We start from the raw sequence: 8,267 nt of genomic DNA, 5'->3' as shown, positions 1-8,267 counted from the left end.
AATATCTCCTCCACTCTTTCCATTTACCTTCTGTGGTTTGATGGTAAAATTTGGGAAGAGGATTGATGAGGTCCTCCAGTCTATTAGGTAGGCCCTGTGACCTCACCTTCTTTACTCATTTAATAGCAGCAATACAGTTCAAGAAAATATAGACACTGCTTTTTTTCTTTAATTATTGCTGCATGTTCATACGGAGCCACATAGCTGTAGTAGGAGTCAGTCCTGCCATCTGCATTTCTTACTAGAGTCCCACGTTGAAAGATATTTTGGTGCCTTTGGATATTTATAGAATGTTGACTTATTTTCCATACAGATTATGCTCCCTGGAGCATGGCCCCTTGTGTAAGAGAACTCTCTAAAGAGGAGCGTTGCTAGGTCACCACAATACCACAGACACTTCCTCAGGTGTGTGAACTGAAGAGGCTCCTGCACATAAGAGTTTCTGTTTCCCTCCTTTACCAAATCAGAATAATATCTTGCTTTCCATAGAATTAATGAGAAGGCTGGATTAACAAATATGTAGGCAATGTACTTTCTGAAATACTAGTACAGATGTTTCTGTTGTTAAACTTTTTGTTGAATTTTAAGAAGAATATAGAAAATAATAAAACAATTTGAGCAAAAAAAGGCTCAGAAGTCTTAAGTGACTTCTCAAAAATGCCACAGTCTATCAGTGCTGGATCTTGGGTTGGAACCACAGGGCCTTTTCCCCACTTTTCATCTTCTCTTCTTGCATATATAGCAGAACACCATTTTTTATGTTCTCCGACATTTGAATGATATCCTATCCATCCTCCATTTATTTTTCAGCTTAATATCAATCTATCTGAGATTCAATCTCTTGGAACCTAATGGCTTAACTCACATCACTACGGATCGGCTTCTTGCAGAGATGGAGTTGAGGCAGCATCCAGAGGCAAGCAGTTGTTCCATTTTGCATTTCAGTCAGATCAGCAAAATGTGACATGACAGTTGAACCAAAGACATACTAAACTCTCCTGAGGTACACAAACACCCTGTAATAGATTCATGCAGCTCCCCCATGCACCAACAGAAACCTTGACTACTTCAGTCAAATCTTCTGATAAAACAAAGCCCAACTTGGAAACATCGATATAGCTAATGGGCATGGCTGTTTCTGGACAAGAGCGCTCCAGTACGCGGAGCTGCGTGACTGCACTGAAGGCTGTATAAAGCTGACTCTTAACAGAGGGAGGGTAAAAATCAGAAGCTCAAACATTCTGGAATGAATTATACCTGACCTGTCTTAAAGCTCTATCTGCAGCTCTCTTTTAAACTCAGGAAAGGTCTCTCTACCCTTTCAGATATTCCTACCAAATCCACTCTTAGGCTACCGAAAACCGGAGTGTTAACTTCTTCTTCCAAAATGACCGGCCTGTGTAGCAAATAACCTTGCCTCATATTTACAGATTTTTTCACCATGCCTTTAAACACTTCTATCTAGTGGTCAGTGTGCTACCCAGTCCTGCATTTATTCATTCTTCCAGTAATTCTTTAATTTAAAATGTTTCTTTAGTATCTTAAACTATCTTTTATAAACTAGATTCCAGTATTCAGAGTGAACGCAATGTTGAACAACACTTATATCTGAATCTATAGCTTTCTAAGAGTTGATAGACATTTACTCACAAGTAGCACATATTTCTTAAGTATCCTTTGTGTCAAATGGAAGGATATATAAGGGAAAAATAAAGAAAAAGAATTATAAAAAGAATAATGCATAGCTAAACCATTTGATAGCATGATTAGGGGTGCTTGGCATTTGAGCCAAGGCCTAAATGAAGCTATAAAGCTATAAATATGTGGGTATTTGGAAAAGAGCATTCTAAGAAAGAATCACATTGATGAAGACCTGAAGGTCAGAGTATGTTTAACTGTTTAAGAAGCCAAAAGGAAGTCAATTTGCTGGAGTGAAAAGAAAAGGTGAGTTCAGATAAATTCACTCTGACAACCTTATGGGGACCAGAATCTAAGAAACAAAGGCTATGAGAGAGAAGCAATATTGAGTAGTTCTCTATGATGCTTTTTTTAAGTAAGAAGATACATTTGGTTAGGCTTCTGGCAGTAATATTGAGTAATCTATTTGGAAGATCAAAAAGTCAATGCTTAGAAGGTCAAGTCAAAGTTGGTTACAGTTCTTAGATGACTCCATGAGTTTCAGTAGGAATCATGGGTAGAACATCTGTAGAACATGAAGAGAATGAGTAGAACTCACATTTACCAACATGGGTCACTATATAGTCAAATAGTGTTAGTCATTCGACTTACATACATGCATACACACACACACACACACACACACACACACACACACACACACACAGACAAACATACATAGGTCCTGTCAACTCTCAATCCTCTGCTGGTTTCCCCTATTTATAATTTCATGCTTTGTAACTCGTCATACTCTCTCTTATCACACAGACATTAAAGGTTCTTCTTTTTAAATATATGGATTTTCAATAAAAGTAATAGAACTAGGATATTATATAATGAAAAGAGTCAAGCAGATTCAGTTTGCAAAGCTCCTCTCTGGCCATAGGATGGAGTATGGATTGGGAAAGGACTCGAATTAATGGAGCAAAACACCCTTAGAAATGTCTGCCGATATCAAGAGTGAGAAAGTGGTGGCTCAGACCACAGTGACATGAAAATGGAATAAGCCTGACGTGGCAAAGCATTTTGGAAGCAATGGATTCTCAGGGTCAAAGAAGTAACCTACTTGCTTACAGTTATTAGGCCCCCCAAGAACCCCATCATGGCCTACAGGAGAATGAGAAGTGTCAAATTGCGTGTATAGAAGCTTTTACAGGAGGAAGTTAAATGTGGTCTTTAGGGTGGGGCCCGCAGAAGATGATGAGCTATTTCCAGGAAGAGGTGATACATCTTTTTGATGTCTGGGTGGTGGTTTTTAACCTTTTCTTTATGAAGTTCACAGTCTTCTCTCTAAGTATTCCTTTCTATAGCCTTCCTTCTAGAAAAATCTTCTAGACTTCTAAAGTGTGAAAAGAGGGTCAGTTTTCCTAATGTTCAAGAGCAGTGCCTTAATTTAGACTGACTTGAACTGTAGACAATGTGGCTATCGCTACATTTCTTGGAATCCCAGTTTTCATACCTGTGACAGTTGCATTTGCTTCATAGACATTTATTAGGCTTTTGAAGGCAACATTGGGGAACTTGTAGTTTCTGGTTATATGTACAAAACTTAGAGGTTATCCCTGCAATCCACCTACACTGAATATGAACAAAATAATATTGTTACATACTTTTAAATCCACAAGAAAAGGCCATACTAGGATTATGGTCTCTCACGCTGGAGACAACTGGTGGAAAGACACAAATGGCAGAAACAGAGACCCCTGAGCTTCAACATCCATGGAAACCAGTGCCAGCATAGGAGAAGCTGAATTTAGAACTGACAAAGTGACAGAAGTGTCTGAGGGAAATGCCTTAAAACAAGTGAGACATGTAGTCTGTGAGTTGTTTCCTTTAGCTGTAACAAGATCTGATAGGGAAGGTCAGAGGAAGTTTTCCCTATGCATCTAGTAAGGGAGGAGACAAGAATGCTTTTTAATTACAGACCATTTGTTCTGAAAAAAGGGTCTGCACCTAGGAGGAAATGTTTAACCAGAGCTCAGCTTGATAGACTTTATTAAAATGTAACTCACTTGGGGAAAAACAAATGAAAAGATAAAAAAATATTGACCCCAGACCACTTTAGTCTTCTTGAACTACTGAATACTAGCAATGATAAGACAAGTGTTAAGCTCTCCTAAATGTCCTAGCTAGCACAGGAAAAAAACAACAACAGTAAAACATGTATTGACTCGGAGGGAAAGGATCAAAGCCTCTTTGCAAATGTTATGATTGTCTATGAAAACTATGTAGTATGAACAATAAATAAAAGAACCTTGGACCAATACATGATTATAATAAGCCTTTATGATTCATGGTTAGTATGCAAATGTCAAGTACTTTGTTATATACCCATGATAAAAAAAATAGACATTAAAATTAAAACCAATCCCTTTTACATTAGTATTCAGGGAAATTAATACATATGCATAGAAGTTATAAAATATGTATACTATCTATACGAGGACAACCACAAAACTACAATGAAAGAAATCAAGATTCCTTCCTTTTTTTGATGAATAGAAGCTGACCTCAGTTGTGCTAGCCTATGTTCTAGCTAGTCAGGAGGCTAAGAGAAAAAGAAAACAAAGTCAAGTTTGTATGACTGCACTGAAGATTGAGTTCAAACAAGTTAGTGAGGAACGTAGTGAGACCCTGCCTAAAGAAGAATAAGGGAGGCTGGGAATATAACTCAATTGTAATGTGCCTTTTTAGAATGTATGAAACTCTAAGTCAATTGACTGCACTAGGAAAAGAAAGAAGAAAAGAAGGGTGAAAAGGGATGGAGGTAGGAAGGAAGGAAGAGAGAAGCAATATCTTGTTCATGGATTGAACGGTATTGTTGTCAAGGTGTCTTTTTAACCTCACGTATTCAACCCAATTATAGTAAAATACCAGCCACTTTGTGGATATCAACTAACAGCTTTAATGCTTTTTGTGACCACATACATAGAGTAGCAAAGATACAATAGATTAAAATCAATATTGAAGATCATAAAGTTGGAAGTCAGACATATTCAACTTCAAAATTTAACTTAAAAGGATAATAAATCAAGAGAGTATGTATTAAAAGACACCTAAGTCAATAGAAGAGGATGGAAGTCCACAACCAGACAGACAACAGATGGCTGATGAGGGAAAATAATCCAACAGAGCGAAGATTATGTTCTCAACAAAGGACAGAATGGTTGGACAGTCACATGCAGACACGTATAAAATAACCAAGACACATACTATAAGTCTTCCACCAAATTTTAAGTCTTAAGTCCATCTTAGACTTAAATTAGACAATTGAAATACAAAGCAATAAAGCAGCGAGATGATCACACAGGGAAGCTTACATGATGTTAGGTATGAGCGTAGTTTTTTGAAACACAATACCAAAATACAGTTATGAAATACAGTTATGAAAGAAGCAGATAATAAGCAGCAATATCTTAACTCTAAGAGCATCTGTAGAAAAGGCAATGGCAGGAAAATGAGAAAAACAAACATACACTGGAAGAAAATGTTTACAAAAGACATACCTGCAAAGAGATAATTAACCAAAAAGCTAAACAACTCAGGGGTGAGAAGACTGAGAGCTGGATTTTAAATCCACTGAAGTCCATAGCAGAACCTCCTGTTCTCAAAGAAGATACCTATGGCAGCAAATGAGGTGATTATACCACATACCACAAAAATACAAATAACTATATTTAGATAGATCATAAACCTATTATATTGGCCCAAATCTGCAATCCGAATACCAGATGGTGGTAGGGATATGGAATGACTGGAAACCTCATTCTCAGCTAGTGAGTGTGGTTGCAAAATGATGCAGCTTCTTTAAAAGGCTCGTAGTAATCTCTTACAAATATACTCTCAACATATGTGATTCTTGATGTTTATTCAAAGAAGATGAAATTTGCAATTGCAAGCATCTGCTCACAGGTGTGCAAACCAGCCTAAGCCATAAATGCCAAAACTTGGAAGCAAACAAGGTATTCTTTGCTAGGCAAATAGTGACATAACTATCGTGTGTGAGACATTAGAATTCTACTCAGTGTTGAAAAAGGAATAAGGTACAAGTCTATTTGCATGGAAAACTTCTTCCTATTGCTAAGTGAAAGGGGACAATCTAAAAGGTTATATTCCACATGCTTCCAACTATAGTACTTATGGTCAAACTATGAAGATAGTGAAGAGATTAATATTTTTCAAGGGATGGGGAGCTGATAATAAGGTTGGCATGAATAGACTGAGGGCAGAGGCATTTTAGCATACGTAGTATTTCGATACCATTAATGTGGATATGTGTCATAGATTTGTTCAAACCTGTAGAAGGCACAATACTAGGAGTGAAATACAATGAAAACTATTCAGGATGTCATGTCAATATAACTTTATCACTTTTAACAAATATATTGCTTAGGTAAGGGATGTTGATAATGGACAATTTTAGGGCATGTATTAGAGAAAAATATAAAGTTTTCTCTAATTTTAAAATGTTCTAAAGTTGACAGTCCATTTTGAAAAAGAGTACATAGTATACTATGTAAAGACAGCATTGAATGAACACATTATACATACCTAATATAAAAATAATAGCTGGTATTAAATTCATAGTCTATATCAAGCTGGGTTCTAAGTGTTTCATACATACTAATATGTTTAGACAATCCTTTTACCTCTATTTAGTCAATGAGTAAATTAAGGTTCAAAGAACAATAGTAGTTCCTACAAGGTGACAAATCTATTGAATGACAGTCAGGATTTGAGCACAGTACTTCCTCTCAATTAGACTGTCTCTTAAGTAGTCATCTCTCACAAGGGTAAACCACAGTATTCTCACTGGATGTTCTCAGCAAAGGATACAGCAGGACTTCAGTAAGAGAGGTGTTTCTAGTTGCCTATTCAATATTAGACGTCCCTTCTTGAATTGTCTTCTTCCCTCAGTTGCTGACAGTCTGTTGGGAGTAACTAAATCTATTCACTTAGAAACCTGAGACAAGTAAAATGCATGCTTAAAAATTTTGAATGATATATGAGTCCCCCCACCCCCAACACATATACAGCAGAGAACTCCCTGTTCTGGCCTCAGCGAGAGAAGATGCACCTAACCCTCAAGAGACTTGAGGTCCCAGGGAGTGGAAGGTCTGGTCGGTAGGGCTAGGGGTGTGTGGAGACATTCTTTTGGATATGGTGGGGAGGTATGGGATGAGGAACAGTTAGAGGGTGGACTGAGAGAGGGAGATAATGACTGGACTTTAAAAAAAGATTAAAGAATTTTTAAAAAAGAAAAAATTTGAATGATGGGATTCTCTACACTTTCTGAAGTCCTCTAAGCAATACCTGTTATGCAAATGAACATTTGACTTGAGGAGGGGCTAATGGGTTCAGGCAATGAGATCTAGTTTTGGCTGGAAAGGATGAATGGTTTTATGTTTAGTAGGACCGAAGAGCTGGCAACCTCGGAAACCTTGCTACATTTTGTTACATCTACTTCATACCAGGGTCTGTTTACAGGGTTGTTGATTAACAGAACCCTAATATTTCATCTTGAAATGTAATGGGTTAGGAGCACTTGGCATGGTAAGAAGCACTATGTGTGGTAGTAGAAACTGAAGCTAAACTTCATATTTTGACCATTAATCTCCAGTTCCTATTATGACCTTGGACAACGACGTTATCCTTACTGCTTCCGTTTTCATGTATATAAAATGGGTGTCAGGATACCACAACATTCAGTATATGTGGAAGTTGAATGAAATGATACTTTCAAGCTGTAAATAAGCTGACAATTTCCCAAGTCCACTGATAACTTTCATTCCAATTTAACATACGAGCTCTCTATAGCTAGAAACACTTAATAAAAAATTCTTTTGATTCTATTGAATCTTATATTCAATTTCACATTTTTACAAAACAATCTGTGTCTTGAAGTAAACTCCATTTAATTCACTCTGTGTCCTGTAGTATACTCCATACCATGTCTTGCTCCACCCAAGGCCATCCCATCCCATCCATCCATCCCATCCCCATCCCATCCAATCCCCATCCATCCATCCCATCCCATCCCACCCCAACCCTATCCATCCCATCCCATCCATCCCATCCCCATCCATCCCATCCCATCCCATCCCATCCATCCCTATCCATCCCATCCCATCCATCCCATCCCATCCCCATTCATCCCATCCCATCCCATCCCATCCCATCCATCCAATCCCATCCCCATCCATCCCATCCCATCCCTATCCATCCCATCCCATCCCATCCCATCCCTATCCATCCCATCCCATCCCATCCATCCAATCCCATCCCCATCCATCCCATCCCATCCCATCCCATCCCACCCCAACCCTATCCATCCCATCCCTATCCATCCCATCCCATCCCATCCCACCCCAACCCTATCCATCCCATCCCATCCCATCCCATCCATCCAATCCCATCCCTATCCATCCCATCCCTATCCATCCCATCCCATCCCATCCCATCCCCATCCATCCCATCCCTATCCATCCCATCCCATCCATCCCATCCATCCCATCCCCATGCATCCCATCCATCCCATCCCTATCCATCCCATCCCATCCCCATGCATCCCATCCCATCCCTATCCATCC

The sequence above is a fragment of the Rattus norvegicus genome, chromosome 7, assembly GCF_021556685.1.
Source record: "Rattus norvegicus strain SHRSP/BbbUtx chromosome 7, alternate assembly SHRSP_T2T, whole genome shotgun sequence".
In the NCBI taxonomy this organism is placed as follows: Eukaryota; Metazoa; Chordata; class Mammalia; order Rodentia; family Muridae; genus Rattus; species Rattus norvegicus.
This window is presented reverse-complemented; position numbering follows the sequence as displayed.